The following is a 21,301-nucleotide window of genomic DNA, read 5'->3' on the forward strand; positions in this document are numbered from 1 at the left end:
AAACAGTGTTAGCACACTGATCAATTAAAAGAATGGTTAACTCTGTAGGATGAATTCACACACTACAAAGGAGTTTCTCAGACAGCTTCCTTCTAGTATACATCTGAGGATATTTCCTTTGTCAACCACAGGCTTCAATGTGATCCAAAATATCCCTTCTCAGATTCCTCTAAAACACTGCTACCAAACTGATGCATGAAAGGAATCGTGTGACTGTGGAGGATGAATTCACGTATCACAAAGTTGTTTCTCAGAAAATATCTTTCTAGTTTTTGTCTGAGGATATTTCTTCTTCACCATATTCCTCAATGTACTCCCGAATATCCCATTGCAGCTTAAATGAAAAAATTGTTAGCAAACCTCTCAATGAAAACAATGGTAAAACTCAGTGAAATGAATTCACACATTACAAAGCAGTTTCACAGAAAACTTCTTGGTTGTTATCTGAGGATATTTCATTTGTCACCAAAGGTTTCAATGTGCTCCCAAATAACTCCTCTCAGTTACCAGAAAAACAGTGATGCTGAATTGCTCCATCAAAAAAAAAAAATTAAACTCTATGCGGTGAATATGCACACCAAAAAACCATTTCTCGAAAAGCTTCTCACCAGTTTTTACCTGAAGGTATTTACTTTTTAACCAAAAGCCTCTAGGAGCTCCTGAATATAACTTTGCAGATTCCATAAAAATAGAGCTACCAAGCTGCTCAAAGAAAATAAAGGTGTAACTCTGCGAGATGAATTCACCCATCACAAAGAAATTTCTCAGAAACTTCTTTCAAGTTTTTATCTCAGGATATTTCCTTTTCCACCATCGGCTTCCATGCTCTCCCAAAGATCCCTTTGCAGATTCCACAAAAACAGTGCTGGCAAACTGCTCCAAGAAAGGAAATGTGAAACTCTGTGAGATGAACTCACACGTCACAAAGAACTTTCTCAGAAAGTCTCTATCTAGTTTTTAATCTGAGGATATTTCCTTTGTCACCATAGGCTTCATTGTGATCCAAAATATCCCTTCTCAGATTCCCCAAATACAGTGCTACCCACCTGCTCCATGAAAAGAATCGTGCAAGTCAGTGTGATGAATTCACACATCACAAAGCAGTTTCTCAGAAAGCTTCTTTATTGTTAATATCTGAGGGTGTTTACTTTTTCAGTATAATAGTCAATGCGCTCCCAAATATCCCTTTGCAGATTCCACGAAAGCAGTGTTAGCAAACTCCTGCATGAAAAGAATGGTGTAACTCTGTGAGATGAATTCAGTCATTACAGATAACTTTCTCAGAAAGCTTCTTTCTAGTTTTCATCTGAGGAAATTTCCTTTGTCACCATATACTTCAATGCACTGCAAAATATCACTTTGCAGATTCCCCAAAAACACTCCTACGAAACGGATCTATGAAACAGATCCTGCAACTCAGTGAGCGTAATTAGCACATCACAAAGCAGTTTCTGAGAAAGCTTCTTTCTGGTTTTATATGAGGATATTTTCTTTGTCACCATAAGCTTCAATGTGCTCCAAAATATCCCATTGTATATTCCAAGAAAACAGTGGTAGCAAAGTGTTCTATGAAAAGAACAGTGTAACTTTGTGAGATAAATTCACACATCACAGAACTGTTTCTCAGAAAGCTTCTTTTTTTTTATCTGAGGATATTTCCTTTGTTACCATAGGCTTCAATGCGTTCCAAAATATCCTATTGCAGTTCCCCTGAAAACATTGTTAGAAAACTGGGCAATATAAAGAACGGTGTACATCTGTGAGACAAATTCACACATCAGAAAGCAGTTTCTGAGAAAGCTTCTTTCTAGTTTTTATCTTAGGATATTTCCTTTTTCACTATAGTGTTCAATGTGTTCCCAAATATCCCATTGCAGATTCCATGAAAACAGTGTTACCAAACTGCTCCATGAAAAGAATCGTGTAACTCTGTGACATGAATTAACACATCACAAAGCAGTTTCGAAGAATGCCACTTTCTAGTTTTAATATGAGGATATTTCCTTTTCCACCGTTGGCTTCAATATGCTTCCAAATATCCCTTCTGAGGCACCACAAAAATATTGATGCCAAAGTGCTCCTTCAACACAAAAATTTAGCTCTATGAGTTGAATGCAAACATCACAAAGGAGTTTCTCTAAAATCTTCTGTCCAGTTTTAACTGAAGAATTTTCTTTTTCACCTTGGGCCTCTACCCACTGCCAAATGTCCCTCTGCCAATTCCACAAAAACAGTGCTAACAAGCTGCACCATGAAAAGAATGATGTAACTCTGTGAGATAAATTGACCCATCACAAAGAAGTTTCTCAGAAACTTTTTTCTAGTTTTTATCTGAGGATATTTCCTTTTCCACCATAGGCTTCAATGCACTATCAAATATCCCTTCTCAAACACCACACAAACAGTAATGTCAAAGTGCTCCCTCAAGAGAAATGTTTAGCTCTCTGAGATGAATGCACACATCACAAAGGAGTTTTCAGAAAGCTTCACTCCAGTTTTTACCTCAAGATATTTCCTTTTTGTGCCATTGGACTCTAGGCGCTCCCGAATATCCCTTTGCAGATTCCACAAAAATAGTGTTACCAAATTGCTCAATGGAAACAAAATTGAAACTCTGTGAGATAATTTCCCCCATCACAAAGTAGTTCCTCAGAAAACTTCTTTCTAGTCTAAATCTGAGAATATTTCCTTTTCCACCATAGGCTTCAATGTGCTCCCAAATAACTCCTCTCAGATACCACAAAACTGTGATGCCGAAGTGTTCAATCAACAAAAAGGTTAAACTCTATGATATGACTACACACATCAGAAAACTGTTTGTTGAAAAGCTTCCCTCCAATTTTTTTCTGAGGTTATTTCCTTTTTCACCATAGTCCACTACGAGCTGCAGAATATCCCTTCGAAGATTCCATACAGTGCGACCAAACAGCTCCCTGAAAAGAATCGTGTAACTCTGTGAGATAAATTCACAAATCACAAAGCAGTTTGTCAGAAAGCTTCTTTCTACTTTTTGTCTATGGATATTTTCTTTGTCACCCTAAGCTTCAATGCACTCCAAAATATCCCATTGCAGATTCCAAGAAAACACTGTTAGCAAACTGATCAATGAAAAGAACAGTGTAACTCTGTGAGATGAAATCACACATCTGAAAGCAGTTTCTCAGAAAGCTGCTTTTTTATTTTATTCTGAGGGTATTTCCTATGTCTCCATAGGCTGCAATGCGCTCCAAAATATCCTACTGAAGATTCCATGAAAACATTGTTACCAAACTGCTCAATGAAAAGAACGTTGTGACTCTGTGGGATGAATTCACACATCACAAAGCAGTTTCTCAGAAAGCTTTTACTAGTTTTTATCTGAGGAGATTTCCTTTTTCACTATAGGCCTCAATGCACTCCCAGAAATACCTTTGCAGATTGCACGAAAACAGTGTTGGCAAATTGCTCCATGAAAATAAAGGTGTAACTGTGAGATGAATTGACACAAAACAAAGAACTTTCTCAGAAAGCTTCTTTCTAGTTTTTATCTGACGATATTTCCTTTGTCACCATAGGCTTTAATGCAATCCAAAATATCCCTTCTCAGATTTCCCAAAAAGAGTGCTACAAAACTACTAATTGTGTAACTCTGTGAGATGAATTAGCACATTAAAAAGTGGTTTCTCAGAAAGCTTCTTTCCAGTTTTTATATCAGGAAATTTCCTTTTCCACCATAGGCTTCAATGTGCTCTCAAATATCCCCTCTCAGACACCACAAAAACAGTGATACCAAAGTGCTCTCTTTAACAGAAACATTTACCTCTATGAGCTGAATGCAAACCTCACGAAACAGTTTCTCAGAAAGCTTATCTGCATTTTTACCTGAAGAATTTTCTTTTTTCACTCTAGGCCTCTATGCGCTCCCAAATATCCCTCTGCCTATTCCACCAAAAGAGTGCTACCAAACTGTGCCTCGAAAAGAAAGATTTAGCCCTGTGAGGTAAATTCACCCATCACAAAGTTGTTTCTCAGGAAGCTTGTTTCAAGTTTTTATCTGAGAGTATTTCCTTTGTCAGCATAGGCTTGAATGTGATCCAAAATATCCTTTCTCAGATTCCACAAAAACAGTGTTAACAAACTGCTCCATGAAAGGAAATTGTAACTCTGTGAGATGAATTCACAAATTAGAAAGCAGATTCTCTGAAAGCTTTTTTCTAGTTTTTATCTTAGGATATTTGCTTTTCCACCATAGGCTTCAATGGCTCACAGATATCCCTTCTCAGACACCATAAAACCAGTGAAGCCAATGTTCTCCCTCAACAGAAAGGTTTAACTCTATGAGATTAATGTACACTTCATAAATCAGTTTCTCAGAAAGCTTCTCTCCAGTTTTTAACTGACGAATTTTCTTTTTCACCTAAGGTCTCAATGTGCTCCCAAATATCCCTCTGCAGATTCCACAAAATAAGTGCTACCAAACTGCTCAATGTAAAGAAAGGTGTAACTCTGTGAGATGAATTCAGCTATCATAAACCGGTTTCTCAGACAGCTTCTTTCTAGCTTAAATCTGACCATATTTCCTTTTTCACTGTAGGCTTCAATGTGCTCCCAAATATATCCTCTCAGAAGCCACAAAAACATTGATGCCTAACTGTTCAATCAACAAAAAGGTTAAAATCTATGAGATGAATAAACACATCAAAAACAATTTCTCGAATGTCTTCTCTCCAGTTTTTATCTAAAGGTATTTCCTTTTTCACTAAAGGCCTCTAAGATTTCCCAAATATCCCTTTGCAGATTCCATAAAAACAGTGCTACCAAACTGCTCCATGTCTAGAATCTTGTAACTCTGTGAGATGAATTCACAAATCACAAAGCAGTTTTTCAGAACACTTCTTTCTAGTTTTTATATGAGAATATTTCCTTTGTCACCCTAAGCTTCAATGTGCTCCAAAATATCCCATTGCAGATTCCAAGAAAACAGTGTTATCAAACTGCTCAATGAAAAGGACAGTGTAACTCTGTGAGATAAATTAACCCATCACAAAGCAGTTTCTCAGAAAGCTTCTTTTCTGTTTTTATCTGAGGATATTTCCTTTGTTACCATAGGCTTCAATGCACTCCCAAGAATCCTGTTACAGATTCCATAAAACCAGTTTTATCAGACTGCTCAATGAAAACTGCACTGTAACACTGTGAGATGAAGTCACCGATCACAAAGCAATTACTCAGACAATTTCTTTCTAGCTTTTATCTGACGGTATTTCCTTTTTCACTGTAATCTTCAATGTGCCCATTTGCAGATTCCATGAAAACAGTGTTAGGAAACTGTTAAATGAAAAGAACAGTGTAATTCTGTGAGATGAAGACATACACCACACAGCAGTGTCTCAGAAAGCTTCTTTCTATTGTTTATCTGGGGATATTTCCCTTTTAACTATATGCATCAATGCACTCCCAAATATCCCTTTGCAGTTTCCATGAAAACAGTGTTAGCAAGCTGCTCTATGAAAAGAAAGGTGTAAATCAGAGGTGAATTCGCACATAACAGAGAACTTTCTCATAAAGCTTCTTTCTAGTTTTCATCTGAGGATATTTCGTTTGTCAAGATAGGCTTCAATGTGATCCAAAATATCCTTTCTCAGATTCCTGAAAAACAGTGCAACCAAACTGATCCATGAAAGGAATCGTGTAACTCTGTGAGATGAATTAACACAACATAAATCAGTTTCTCGGAAAACTTCTTTCTCCTTTTTATATGTGTATATTTCCTTTCTCACCATAGGCCTCAATACACTCCCAAATATCCCTTTGAAGATTCCAGGAAAAAAGTGTTAGCACGCTGTGCCATGAATAGAAAGGTGTAACCATGTGAGGTGAATTCACAATTCACAAATCACAAAGAAGTTTCTAATAAAGCTTCTTCCTAGTTTTTATCTGAGGATAATTCCTTTGTCACCATAGACTTCAATGTGATCCAAAATATCCCTTCTCAGATGCCCCAAAAGCAGTGCTACCAAACTCCTCCATGAAAAGAATTGTGTAAGTCTGTCAGATGAATTCACAATTCACAAAGCAGTTTCTTAGAAACATTCTTTCTAGTTTTTGTCTGATCATATTTCCTTTGTCAATATAAGCTTCAATGCACTCTGAAATATCCCATTGAAGATTGCGTGAAGACAGTGTTAGCAAACTGCTCAATGAAAAGAATAGTGTAATCTGTGAAATGAAAACACATCAAAAAGCAGTTTCACAAAAAGCTTCTCTATAGATTTTATCTGAGGATATTTCCTTTTTCACCATACGTGTCAATGCGCTCCCATATATCCCTTTGCAAATTCCCATATATCCCTTTGCAAATAAAACAGTCCTATCAAACAGCTCAATGAAAAGAAAGGTGTACCTCTGTGAGGTGAATTCACACATCACAAAGTAGTTTCACAGGAAGCTTCTTTCTAGTTTTTATCTGAGGATATTTCCTTTGTCACCAAAGTCTTCAATGCAATCCAAAATATCCCTTCTCAGATTATACAAAAAAGGTGCTACCCAGTGCTCCATGAAAGGAATCCTGCAAATTTGTGAGATGAATTCACAAATCACAAATCAGTTTCTCAGAAAGCTTCTTTTTGCTTATGTCTGAAGATATTTCATTTATCACACTAAGATTCAATCCGCTCTGACATAAGCTATTGCAGATTCCACGAAAACAGTGTTAGCTGACTGCTCAATGAAAAGAGCAGTGTAACTCTTTGAGATGAATTCACACATCACAAAGCGATTTCTCAGAAAGCTTCTTTCTAGTTTTTATCTGAGGATATTTCTTTTTTCAAAACAGACCTCAATGATCTCCCAAATATCCCTTTGCAGATTCCAAGAAAACAGTGTAAGCAACTGCTCCAAAGCAAGAAAGCTGTAGTTTGGTGAGATGAATTCACACATCACAAATAAATTTCACAGAAAGGTCCTTTCTAGTTTTCGTCTGAGGATATTTCCTTTGTCACTATATTGTTCAATGTGATCCAAAATATCCCTTCTCAGATTCCCCAAAAACACCGCTACCAAACTGATTCATGAAAACAATCATGTAACTCAGTGAGATGAATTAGGACTTTACAAAGTAGTTTCTCAGAAAGATTCTTCCTACTTTTTATATGAGGATATTTCTTTTGTCACCATATGATTAAATTCACTCCAAAATACAGCATTGCAGATTCCAAGAAAGTAGGGTTATCAAATTGCTCATTGAAAAGTACAGTGTATCTCTGTGAAATGAATTCACACATCACAAAGAAGTTTCCCAGAAAGCTTCTTTCTAGTTTTTATCTTAGGATATTTCCTTTTCCACTATATTCCTCCATGAGCTCCCAAATATCCCTTGCAGATCCAACGAAAACAGTGTTAGCAAACTGCTCCATGAAAGGAAATGTGTAACTCAGTGAGATGAATTCATGCATCACAAAGTTTTTTAGAAAGATTCCTTTTAGTTTTTGTCTGAGCATATTTCCCTTTTCACGATAAGAAAAATTGTGCTCCAAAATGTCCCATTCCAGACTCTGTGAGATAAATTCACACATCAAAAAGAACTTTCTCAGAAAGCTTCTTGCTAGTTTTTATCTAAGAATGCCTCCTCTGTCACCATTGATTTCAATGTGATCCAAAATATCCTTCCTCAGATTCCCCAAGAAGAGTGTTACCAAACTGATACATGAAAAAAATCTTTTAACTCTGTGAGATGAATTAAAGCATTACAAAGCGAATTCTCAGAAAGTTTGTTTCTACTTTTTATCAGAGGATATTCCCCCTGTCTCCATAAGCTTCAACGTGATCCAAAATATCCCTTATCAGAGTCCCCGAAAACAGTGCAACAAAACTGGTCCAGGAAAAGCATCGTGTAACTCTGTGAGTTGAAGTCACAAATCACAAAGTGGTTTCTCAGAAAGCTTCTTTCTGGTTTTAGTCTGAGGATATTTCCTTTGTCACCATAAGCTTCAATGCACTCTGAAATATCCCATTGCAGATTCCAAGACAACACTGTTAGCAAACTACTCAATGAAATGAACAGTGTAATCCTGTGAGATGAATCCACACATCACAAAGCAGTTTCTCAGAAAGCTTCTTTGCAGTTTTTCCCGAGGATATTTTGTGTTTCACCATGGGCCTAAATTCGCTCTCAAATATCTCTTTGCAGATTCCAAAAAAACAGTTTTAGCAAACGGCTCCATGAAAAGAAAGGTGGAACTCTATGAGACGAATTCACACGTCATGAAGAACTTTCTCAGAAGGCTTCCATCTAGTTTTCATCTGAGGATATTCCCTTTTGTTACCATAGCCTTCTAGGCAACCGAAAATATTCCTTCTCAGATTCCCCAAAAAAGTTGTTACACACCTGCTCCATGAAAAGAATCGTGTAACTCTGTGGGATGAATTCACAAATCACAAAGCAGTTTCTCAGAAAGCTTCCATCTACTTTTTGACTGATGATATTTCCTTTGTCACCACAAGCTTCAAAGCACTCTGAAATATCACAATGCAGATTCCAAGAAAACTGTGTTAGCAAACTACTCAATGAAATGGACAGTGTAACTCTGTGAGATGAATTCATACATCACAAAGCAATTTGTCAGAAAGCTTCTTTCTAATTTTTGTCAAATGATATTTCCTTTGTCACCATAAGCTTCAATGTGCTATGAAGTATTAAACTGCGGATTCCAAGAAAACAATGTTAGCAAACTGCTCAATGAAAAGAACAGTGTAATTCTGAAAGATGAATTGACACATCACAAAGCAGTTTCTCAGAAAGCTTCCTTCTAGTTTTTATCTGAGGATATTTCTCTTTTCACTGTAGGCCTCAATGCGTTCCCAAATATAGCTATGCAGATTCCATGAAAAGTGTGTTAGCCATTCAAAAGTTAGCAGAAGGCAAGAAATAACTAAGATCAGAGCAGAACTGAAGGAGATAGAGACACAAAAAATCCTCCAAAAAATCAATGAATCCAGGAGTTGGTTTTTTGAAAAGATCAACAAAATTGACAGACCGCTAACAAGACTAATAAAGAAGAAAAGAGAGAGGAATCAAATAGACTCAATAAAAAATGATAAAGGGGATATCACCACCGACCCCACAGAAATACAAACTACCATCAGAGAATACTAAAAACACCTCTACGCAAATCAACTAGAAAATCTAGAAGAAATGGATAATTTCCTGGACACTTACACTCTCCCAAGACTAAACCAGGAAGAAGTTGAATCCCTGAATAGACCAATAGCAGGCTCTGAAATTGAGGGAACAATTAATAGCCTACCCACCAAAACAAGTCCAGAACCAGATGGATTCACAGCTGAATTCTACCAGAGGTACAAGAAGGAGCTGGTACCATTCCTTCTGAAACTATTCCAATCAATGGAAAAAGAGGGAATCCTCCCTAACTCATTTTATGAGGCCAACATCATCCCGATATCAAAGCCTGGCAGAGACACAACAAAAAAAGAGAATTTTAGACCAATATCCCTGATGAATATCGATGCAAAAATCCTCAATAAAATACTGGCAAACCGGATTCAGCAGCACATCAAAAAGCTTATCCACCATGATCAAGTGGGCTTCATCCCTGGGATGCAAGGCTAGTTCAACGTTCGCAAATCAATAAACGTAAACCAGCATATAAACAGAATCAAAGACAAGAACCACATGATTATCTCAATAGATGCAGAAAAGGCTTTTGACAAAATTCAATAGCCCTTCATGCTAAAAACGCTCAATAAATTCGGTATTGATGGAATGCACCTCTAAATAATAAGAGCCATTTATGACAAACCCACAGCCAATATCAAACTGAATGGGCAAAAACTGGAAAAATTCCCTTTGAAAACTGGCACAAGACAGGGATGCCCTCTCTCACCACTCCTATTCAACATAGTGTTGGAAGTTCTGGCTAGGGCATTCATGAAAGAGAGAGAAAGAAATCAAGCGTATTCAGTTAGGAAAAGAAGAAGTCAAATTGTCCCTGTTTGCAGATGACATGATTGTATACTTAGAAAACCCCATCGTCTTAGCCCAAAATCTCCTTAAGCTGATAAGCAACTTCAGCAAAGACTCAGGATACACAATTAATGTGCAAAAATCACAAGCATTCTTATACACCAGTATTAGACAAGCAGAGAGCCAAGTCAGGAATGAACTTCCATTCACAATTGCTTCAAGAGAATAAAATACCTAGGAATCCAACTTACAAGAGATGTAAAGGACCTCTTCAAGGAGAACTACAAACCACTGCTCAGTGAAATAAAAGAGGACACTAACAAATGGAAGAACATACCATCCTCATGGATAGGAAGAATCAATATCGTGAAAATGGCCATACTCCCCAAGGTTGTTTATAGATTCAATGCCATCCCCATCAAGCTACCAATGAGTTTCTTCACAGAATTGGAAAAAACTGCTTTAAAGTTCATATGGAACCAAAAAAGAGCCAGCATTGCCAAGACTATCCTAAGTCAAAAGAACAAAGCCGGAGGCATCACGCTACCTGACTTCAAACTATACTACAAGGCTACAGTAACCAAAACAGCATGGTACTGGTGCCAAAACAGAGATATAGACCAACGGAACAGAACAGAGTCCTTAGAAATAATACCACACATCTACAGCCATCTGATCTTTGACAAACCTGAGAGAAATAAGAAATGGGGAAAGGATTCCCTATTTAATAAATGGTGCTGGGAAAATTGGCTAGCCATAAGTAGAAAGCTGAAACTGGATCCTTTCCTTACTCCTTATACGAAAATTAACTCAAGGTGAATTAGAGACTTAAATGTTAGACCTAATACCATAAAAACCCTAGAAGAAAACCTAGGTAGTACCATACAGGTCATAGGCATGGGCAAGGAATTCATATCTAAAACACCAAAAGCAATGGCAGCACAAGCCAAAATTGAGAAATGGGATCTAATGAAACCAAAGAGCTTTTGCACAACAAAAGAAACTACCATCAGAGTGAACAGGCAACCTACAGAATGGGAGAAAATTTTTGCAATCTACTCATGTGACAAAGGGCTGATATCCAGAACCTACAAAGAACTCAAACAAATTTACAAGAAAAAACAAACAACCCCATGAAAAAGTGGGCAAAGGATATGAACAGATATTTCTCACAAGAAGACATTCATACAGCCAACAGACACATGAAAAAATGCTCATCATCACTCGCCGTCAGAGAAATGCAAATCAAAACCACAATGAGATACCATCTCACACCAGTTAGAATGGCAATCATTAAAAAGTCAGGAAACAACAGGTGCTGGAGAGGATGTGGAGAAATAGGAACACTTTTACACTGTTATTGGGATTGTAAACTAGGTCAACCATTATGGAAAACAGTATGACAATTCCTCAAGGACTAGAACTAGATGTACCATATGACCCAGCCATCGCACTACTGGGTATATACCCAAAGGATTATAAATCATGCTGCTATAAAGACACATGCACACGTATGTTTATTGCAGCACTATTAACAGTAGCAAAGACTTGGAATCAACCCAAATGTCCATCTGTGACAGACTGGATTAAGAAAATGTGGCACATATACACCATGGAATACTCTGCAGCCATAAAAAAGGATGAGTTTGCGTCCTTTGTAGGGACATGGATGCAGCTGGAAACCATCATTCTTAGCAAACTATCACAGGAACAGAAAACCAAACACCGCATATTCTCACTCATAGGTGGGAACTGAACAATGAGATCACTTGGACTTGGGAAGGGGAACATCACACACCGGGGCCTATCACGGGCGGGGGAGGGATTGCAATGGGACTTATACCTGATATAAATGATGAATTGATGGGTGCTGACGAGTTGATGGGTGCAGCACACCAACATGGCACAAGTATACATATGTAAAAAACATGCACGTTATGCACATGTACCCTAGAACTTAAAGTATAATAATAATAATAATAAAAATCATGTAACTCTGTGAAATGAATTCACAAATCACAAAGCAGTTTCTCAGTGAGCTTCTTTCTAGTTTTTGCCTGAGGAAATTCCTTGTCACTACAAGCTTCAACGTGCTCTGAAATATCGCATTGCTGATTCCAAGAAAACAGTGTGAGCAAACTGCTCAATGAAAAAAACAGTGTAACCCTGTGAGATGAATTTACACACCACGAGGCCATTTATCAGAATGTTTCTTTCTAGTTTTTACCTGAGGATATTTCATGTCTCACCATAGGCTTCAGTGTGCTCTCATATATCCTTTTGCAGATTCTTCAAAAATAGTGTTAGCAAACTGCTCTATGAAGAGAATGGTGTAACACTCTGAGCTGAATTCACGCATCTCAAAGCATTTATCAGAAAGCTTGTTGCTAGTTTTTATCTGAGAATATGTCCTTTTTCAACGTAGGGCCCAATGTGCTCCAAAATATCCCTTTGCAGATTCCAGGAAAACAGTGTTAGCAATCTGCTCCATGATAAGAATGCTGTACCTCAATGAGATGAATTCTTACTTCACAAAGAAATTTCTCGGAAAGCTTGTTTCTAGCTTTCATCTTAGGATATTTTCCTTGTCACCATAGGCTTCAAGGCAATCAAAAATATCCCTTCTCAGATACCACAAAAACAGTGCTACCAAAATGATCCATGAAAAGAATCGTGTAACTCTGTGTGAAGAATTCACAAATCACAAAGTAGTTTCTCAGAAAGCTTCTTCCTAGCTTTTGTCTGATGATATTTTCTTTTTCACCATAGACCTCCATGTGCTCCCAAATATCTCTTTGTAGATTCCACGAAAACAGGGGGGCGGAGCAAGATGGCCGAATAGGAGCAGCTCCAGTCTCCAACTCCCAGCGCAAGCGACACAGAAGACCGGTGATTTCTGCATTTTCAACTGAGGTACTGGGGTCGTCTCACTAGGGAGTGCCGGACAATCGGTGCTGGTCAGCTGCTGCAGCCTGACCAGCGAGAGCTGAAGCAGGGCGAGGCATCGCCTCACCTGGAAGCGCAAGGGGGAAGGGGATCCGTTTTCCTAGCCAGGGGAACTGAGACACACAACACCTGGAAAATCGGGTAACTCCCACCCCAATACTGCGCTGTAAGCATACAGGCACACCAGGAGAATATATCCCAATTCTGGCCGGGAGGGTCCCACGCCCACGAAGCCTCCCTCACTGCTAACACAGCAGTCTGCCGCGATCTATCCGCAAGGCAGCAGCGAGGCTGGGGGAGGGGCGCCCGCCATTGCTGAGGCTTAAGTAGGTAAACAAAGCCGCTGGGAAGCTCGAACTGGGTGGAGCTCACAGCAGCTCAAGGAAGCCTGCCTGTCTCTGTAGTCTCCACCTCTGGGGACAGCGCACAGCTGAAGACCAACAGGGGAAGTAGCGGGAGCCGGTGCAGACGCGAACGACTCCGTCTGACAGCTTTGGGGAGAGCCGTGGATCTCCCAACACGGAGGTTGAGATCTGAGAACGGACAGACTGCCTGCTCAGGTGTGTCTCTGACCCCTGAGTAGCCTAGCTGGGAGAAATCCCCCACTAGGGGCAGTCTGACACCCCACACCTCACAGGGTGGAGTACACCCCTGAGAGGAAACTTCCAAAGGAAGAATCAGACAGGTACACTCGCTGTTCAGCAATATTCTATCTTCGGCAACCTCTGCTGCTGTTACCCAGGCAAACAGGGTCTGGAGTGGACCTCAAGCAATCTCCAACAGACCAACAGAGAGTCCTTCTGACTGTCAGAAGGAAAACTATCAAACAGGAAGGACATCTATACCAAAACCCCATCAGTACGTCACCACCATCAAAGACCAGAGACAGATAAAACCACAAAGATGGGGAAGAAGCAGGGCAGAAAAGCTGGAAATTCAAAAAATGAGAGCGCATCTCCCCCTGCGAAGGAGCGCAGCCCATCGCCAGCAACGGATCAAAGCTGGTCAGAGAATGACTTGGACGAGAGGAGAGAAGAAGGCTTCAGTCCATCAAACTTATCAGAGCTAAAGGAGGAATTACGTACCCAGCGCAAAGAAACTAAAAATCTTGAAAAAAGAGTGGAAGAATTGACAGCTAGACTCATTAATGCAGAGAAGATCATAAACGAAATGACAGAGATGAAAACCATGACACGAGAAATACGTGACAAATGCACCAGCTTCAGTAACCGACTTGATCAACTGGAAGAAAGAGTATCAGCGATTGAAGATCAAATGAATGAAATGAAGCGAGAAGAGAAACCAAAAGAAAAAAGAAGAAAAAGAAATGAGCAAAGCCTGCAAGAAGTATGGGATTACGTAAAAAGACCAAATCTACGTCTGATTGGGGTGCCTGAAAGTGAGGGGGAAAATGGAACCAAGTTGGAAAACACTCTTCAGGATATCATCCAGGAGAACTTCCCCAACCTAGTAGGGCAGGACAACATTCAAATTCAGGAAATACAGAGAACGCCACAAAGATACTCCTCCAGAAGAGCAACTCCAAGACACATCATTGCCAGATTCACCAAAGTTGAAATGAAGGAAAAAATCTTAAGGGCAGCCAGAGAGAAAGGTCGGGTAACCCACAAAAGGAAGCCCATCAGAATAATAGCAGATCTCTCGGCAGAAACTCTACAAGCCAGAAGAGAGTGGGGGCCAATATTCAACGTTCTTAAAGAAAAGAATTTTAAAACTAGAATTTCATATCCAGCCAAACTAAGTTTCATAAGTGAAGGAGAAATAAAATCCTTTACAGATAAGCAAATGCTTAGAGATTTTGTCACCACCAGGCCTGCCTTACAAGAGACCCTGAAGGAAGTCCTAAACATGGAAACGAACAACCGGTACCAGCCATCGCAAAAACATGCCAAAATGTAAAGACCATCGAGGCTAGGAAGAAACTGCATCGACTAACGAGCAAAATAACCAGTTAATATCATAATGGCAGGATCAAGTTCACACATAACAATATTAACCTTAAATGTTAATGGACTAAATGCTCCAATTAAAAGACACAGACTGGCAAACTGGATAAAGAGTCAAGACCCATCAGTCTGCTGTATTCAGGAGACCCATCTCACATGCAGAGACATACATAGGCTCAAAATAAAGGGATGGAGGAAGATCTACCAAGCAAATGGAGAACAAAAAAAAGCAGGGGTTGCAATCCTTGTCTCTGATAAAACAGACTTTAAACCATCAAAGATCAAAAGAGACAAAGAAGGCCATTACATAATGGTAAAGGGATCAATTCAACAGGAAGAGCTAACTCTCCTAAATATATATGCACCCAATACAGGAGCACCCAGATTCATAAAGCAAGTCCTTAGAGACTTACAAAGAGACTTAGACTCCCATACAATAATAATGGGAGACTTCAACACTCCGCTGTCAACATTAGACAGATCAATGAGACAGAAAGTTAACAAGGATATCCAGGAATTGAACTCATCTCTGCACCAAGCAGACCTAATAGACATCTATAGAACTCTCCACCCCAAATCAACAGAATATACATTCTTCTCAGCACCACATCGCACTTATTCCAAAATTGACCACATAATTGGAAGTAAAGCACTCCTCAGCAAATGTAAAAGAACAGAAATTATAACAAACTGTCTCTCAGACCACAGTGCAATCAAACTAGAACTCAGGACTAAGAAACTCAATCAAAACCGATCAACTACATGGAAACTGAACAACCTGCTCCTGAATGACTACTGGGTACATAACGAAATGAAAGCGGAAATAAAGATGTTCTTTGAAACCAATGAGAACAAAGATACAACATACCAGAATCTCTGGGACACATTTAAAGCAGTGTGTAGAGGGAAATTTATAGCACTAAATGCCCACAAGAGAAAGCAGGAAAGATCTAAAATTGACACTCTAACATCACAATTAAAAGAACTAGAGAGGCAAGAGCAAACACATTCCAAAGGTAGCAGAAGGCAAGAAATAACTAAGATCAGAGGCGAACTGAAGGAGATAGAGACACAAAATCCCTCCAAAAAATCAATGAATCCAGGAGTTGGTTTTTTGAAAAGATCAACAAAATTGACAGACCGCTAGCAAGGCTAATAAAGAAGAAAAGAGAGAGGAATCAAATAGATGCAATAAAAAATGATAAAGGGGATATCACCACTGACCCCACAGAAATACAAACTACCATCAGAGAATACTATAAACGCCTCTACGCAAATCAACTAGAAAATCTAGAAGAAATGGATAAATTCCTGGACACTTACACTCTCCCAAGACTAAACCAGGAAGAAGTTGAATCCCTGAATAGACCAATAGTAGGCTCTGAAATTGAGGCAACAATTAATAGCCTACCCACCAAAAAAAGTCCAGGACCAGATGGATTCACAGCTGAATTCTACCAGAGGTACAAGGAGGAGCTGGTACCATTCCTTCTGAAACTATTCCAATCAATAGAAAAAGAGGGAATCCTCCCTAACTCATTTTATGAGGCCAACATCATCCTGATACCAAAGCCTGGCAGAGACACATCAAAAAAAGAGAATTTTAGACCAATATCCCTGATGAACATTGATGCAAAAATTCTCAATAAAATACTGGCAAACCGGATTCAGCAGCACATCAAAAAGCTTATCCACCATGATCAAGTGGGCTTCATCCCTGGGATGCAAGGCTGGTTCAACATTCGCAAATCAATAAACGTAATCCAGCATATAAACAGAACCAAAGACAAGAACCACATGATTGTCTCAATTGATGCAGAAAAGGCTTTTGACAAAATTCAACAGCCCTTCATGCTAAAAACGCTCAATAAATTCGGTATTGATGGAACGTACCTCAAAATCATAAGAGCTATTTATGACAAACCCACAGCTAATATCATACTTAATGGGCAAAAACTGGAAAAATTCCCTTTGAAAACTGGCACAAGACAGGGATGCCCTCTCTCACCACTCCTATTCAACATAGTGTTGGAAGTTCTGGCTAGGGCAATCAGGCAAGAGAAAGAAATCAAGGGTATCCAGTTAGGAAAAGAAGAAGTCAAATTGTCCCTGTTTGCAGATGACATGATTGTATATTTAGAAAACCCCATCGTCTCAGCCCAAAATCTCCTTAAGCTGATAAGCAACTTCAGCAAAGTCTCAGGATACAAAATTAATGTGCAAAAATCACAAGCATTCTTATACACCAGTAACAGACAAGCAGAGAGCCAAATCAGGAATGAACTTCCATTCACAATTGCTTCAAAGAGAATAAAATACCTAGGAATCCAGCTTACAAGGGATGTAAAGGACCTCTTCAAGGAGAACTACAAACCACTGCTCAGTGAAATCAAAGAGGACACAAACAAATGGAAGAACATACCATGCTCATGGATAGGAAGAATCAATATCGTGAAAATGGCCATACTCCCCAAGGTTGTTTATAGATTCAATGCCATCCCCATCAAGCTACCAATGAGTTTCTTCACAGAATTGGAAAAAACTGCTTTAAAGTTCATATGGAACCAAAAAAGAGCCCGCATTGCCAAGACAATCCTACGTCAAAAGGACAAAGCTGGAGGCGTCACGCTACCTGACTTCAAACTATACTACAAGGCTACAGTCACCAAAACAGCATGGTACTGGTACCAAAACAGAGATATAGATCAATGGAACAGAACAGAGTCCTCAGAAATAATACCACACATCTACAGCCATCTGATCTTTGACAAACCTGAGAGAAACAAGAAATGGGGAAAGGATTCCCTATTTAATAAATGGAGCTGGGAAAATTGGCTAGCCATAAGTAGAAAGCTGAAACTGGATCCTTTCCTTACCCCTTATACGAAGATTAATTCAAGATGGATTAGAGACTTAAATGTTAGACCTAATACCATAAAAACCCTTGAAGAAAATCTAGGTAGTACCATTCAGGACATAGGCATGGGCAAGGACTTCATGTCTAAAACACCAAAAGCAACGGCAGCAAAAGCCAAAATTGACAAATGGGATCTAATTAAACTAAAGAGCTTTTGCACAGCAAAAGAAACTACCATCAGAGTGAACAGGCAACCTACAGAATGGGAGAAAATTTTTGCAACCTACTCATCTGACAAAGGGCTAATATCCAGAATCTACAAAGAACTCAAACAAATATACGAGAAAAAAACAAACAACCCCATCAAAAAGTGGGGAAAGGATATGAACAGACATTTCTCAAAAGAAGATATTCATACAGCCAACAGACACATGAAAAAATGCTCATCATCACTCGCCATCAGAGAAATGCAAATCAAAAGCACAATGAGATACCATCTCACACCAGTTAGAATGGCAATCATTAAGAAGTCAGGAAACAACAGGTGTTGGAGAGGATGTGGAGAAATAGGAACACTTTTACACTGTTGGTGGGATTGTAAACTAGTTCAACCATTATGGAAAACAGTATGGCAATTCCTCAAGGATCTAGAACTAGATGTTCCATATGACCCAGCCATCCCACTACTGGGTATATACCCAAAGGATTATAAATTATTCTACTACAAAGACACATGTACACGTATGTTTATTGCGGCACTATTCACAATAGCAAAGACTTGGAATCAACCCAAATGTCCATCTGTGACAGACTGGATTAAGAAAATGTGGCACATATACACCATGGAATACTATGCAGCCATAAAAAAGGATGAGTTTGCGTCCTTTGTAGGGACATGGATGCAGCTGGAAACCATCATTCTTAGCAAACTATCACAAGAACAGAAAACCAAACACCGCATGTTCTCACTCATAGGTGGGAACTGAACAATGAGATCACTTGGACTCGGGAAGGGGAACATCACGCACAGGGGCCTATCATGGGGAGGGGGGAGGGGGGAGGAGGGAGGGCTTGCATTGGGGAGTTATACAAGATATAAATGATGAATTGATGGGTGCTGACGAGTTGATGGGTGCAGCACACCAACATGGCATAAGTATACATATGTAACAAACCTGCACGTTATGCACATGTACCCTAGAACTTAAAGTATAATTAAAAAAAAAAAAAAAGATTCCAGGAAAACAGTGTTAGCCAACTACTCCATGAAAAGAAAGCTGTAACTCTGTGTGATGAATTCACACATTACAAAGAACTTTCCCAGAAAGCTTCTTTCTAGTTTTTATCTGAGTATATTCCCTTTTTCTCTATAGGCCACCATGCACTGCCAAATATCCGTTTGCAGATGCCACGAACACAGTGCTAGCAGTCTGATCCATGAAAAGCATCTTGAAACTCTGTGAGATGAATTAACACATCAGAAGTCATTTCCTCAGAGAGACTCTTTCTAGTTTTTATATGAGGGTATTTCCTTTGCCACCTTAAACTTCAATGCTCTCCAAAATATCCCTTTGCACATTCCATGAAAACAGTGTTAGCAAACTGCTCAATGAAAGGAATGGTGAATCTCTTTGAGATAAAATGAAGCATCACAGAGCTGTTTCTCAGAAAGTGTATTTCTAATTTTTATCAGAGGATATTTCCTTTTTAACCATAGGCCTCAATGTGTGCAGAAATATTCATGTGCAGATTCCACACAAACAGTGTTAGAAGACTGCTCCATGAAAAGAAAGGTGTAACTCCTAATTAATTCACACATCATGAAGAAGTTTCTCAGAAAGTTTCTAGTTTCTTTCTGACGATTTTTCCTTTGTCACCATAGGCTTCATTGCGCTCCCAAGTAACCTGTTGCAAATTCCTCGAAAACAGTGTTAGCAAACTGCTCAATGAATAGAACTGTGTAACACTGTGAGATGAGTTGACACATCACAAAGAACTTTCTCAGAAAGCTTCTTGCTACTTTTTATCTGAGGATATTTCCTTTTCAACATTGGCTTCAAGGCGATCCTAAAAATCCCTTCTTTGAGTCCCCCAGAAAAGTGCTACCAAACTGACCCATGAAAAGAATCATGTACCTCTGTGAGACGAATTAACACATAACAAAGCAGTTTCTCAGAAAACTTCTTTCTAGTTCTTATATGAGGATATTTCCTTTGAAACCGTAAGCTTCAATGTAGTCCAAAATATCTCATTGCAGATTCCATGAAAACAGTGTTAGTAAACTGCACTATGAAAAGGAAGGAGTAATTCTGTGAGATGAAGTCACACATCACAAAGTGGTTTCTCAGAAAGCTTCTTTCTAGTTTTTATCTGAGGATATTTACTTTTACACCATAGGCTTCAATGCCATCCAAAAAATCCCTTCTCAGTTTCCCCAAAAACAGTGCTACCAAACTGCTCCATGACAAGAATGGTGTAACTCTGTGAGATGAATTCAAAAATCACATAATAGATTCTCGGGAAGTTTCTTTCTACTTTTTTTCTGAGGATATTACCTCTGTCACCATAGGCTTCAATGCGATTTGAAGTATCCCATTGCAGATACCATGAAAACAGTATAAGCAAACTGCTCAATGAAAAGAATAGTGTAACTCTGTGAAATCAATTCACACATAACAAAGCAGTCTCTCAGAAAGCTTCTTTATGGATTTGTTTGAGGATATTTCCTTTGTCATCATAGGCTTGAATGACCTCCCAAATATCCTGTTGCAGTTTCCAGAAAGACAGTGCTATCAAACTGCTAAATGAAGAAAACAGTCTACATCTATGAGATGAATTCACAAATCACAAAGAACTTTCTCAGATAGTTTCTTTGTAGTTTTTGTCTGAGGGTATTTCCTTTGTCATCATAGGCTTCAATGCAATCCAAACTATCCCTTCTGAGATTCCCCAAAAACAGGACTACCAAACTGTTCCATGAAAACAATCATGTAACTCTATGAGATGAAATCACAAATCACAAAACTGTTTCTAAGGAAGATTCTTTCTAGGTTGTATCTGAGGATATTTCCCTTGTCACCATGGGCTTCAATGCGCTGCCAAATATCCTATTGCAGATTCCATGAAAAAAGTGTTATCAAACTGCTCAATGAAAAGTATGGTGTATCTCTGTGAGATGAATTTACATATCACAAAGCAGTTGCTCAGAAAGCATCTTTCTAGTTTCTATCTGAGGGTGTTTCCTTTTTCACCCTAGGCCTCAAGGCCCTCCCAAGTATCCCATCGCAGATTCAATGACAACAGTGCTCAATGGAAAACTGCTCAATGGAAAGAAAGATGCAACTCTGTGAGATGAATTCACAAATCACAAAGCAGTTGCTCAGTTAGCTTCTTTCTAGTTTTTGTCTGAGGATATTTTCTTTGTCACCATAAGCTTCAATGTGTTCCCAAATATCCTACTGCAGGTTTGACAAATACAGTGTTTTCCAACTGCTCAATGAAAAGATCATTGTAAGTATGGGAGATGAGTTCGCACATCACAAAGAATTTTCTCAGAAAGCTTTTTCTAGT

The sequence above is a fragment of the Rhinopithecus roxellana genome, chromosome 16 (assembly GCF_007565055.1).
Source record: "Rhinopithecus roxellana isolate Shanxi Qingling chromosome 16, ASM756505v1, whole genome shotgun sequence".
Taxonomy (NCBI): domain Eukaryota; kingdom Metazoa; phylum Chordata; class Mammalia; order Primates; family Cercopithecidae; genus Rhinopithecus; species Rhinopithecus roxellana.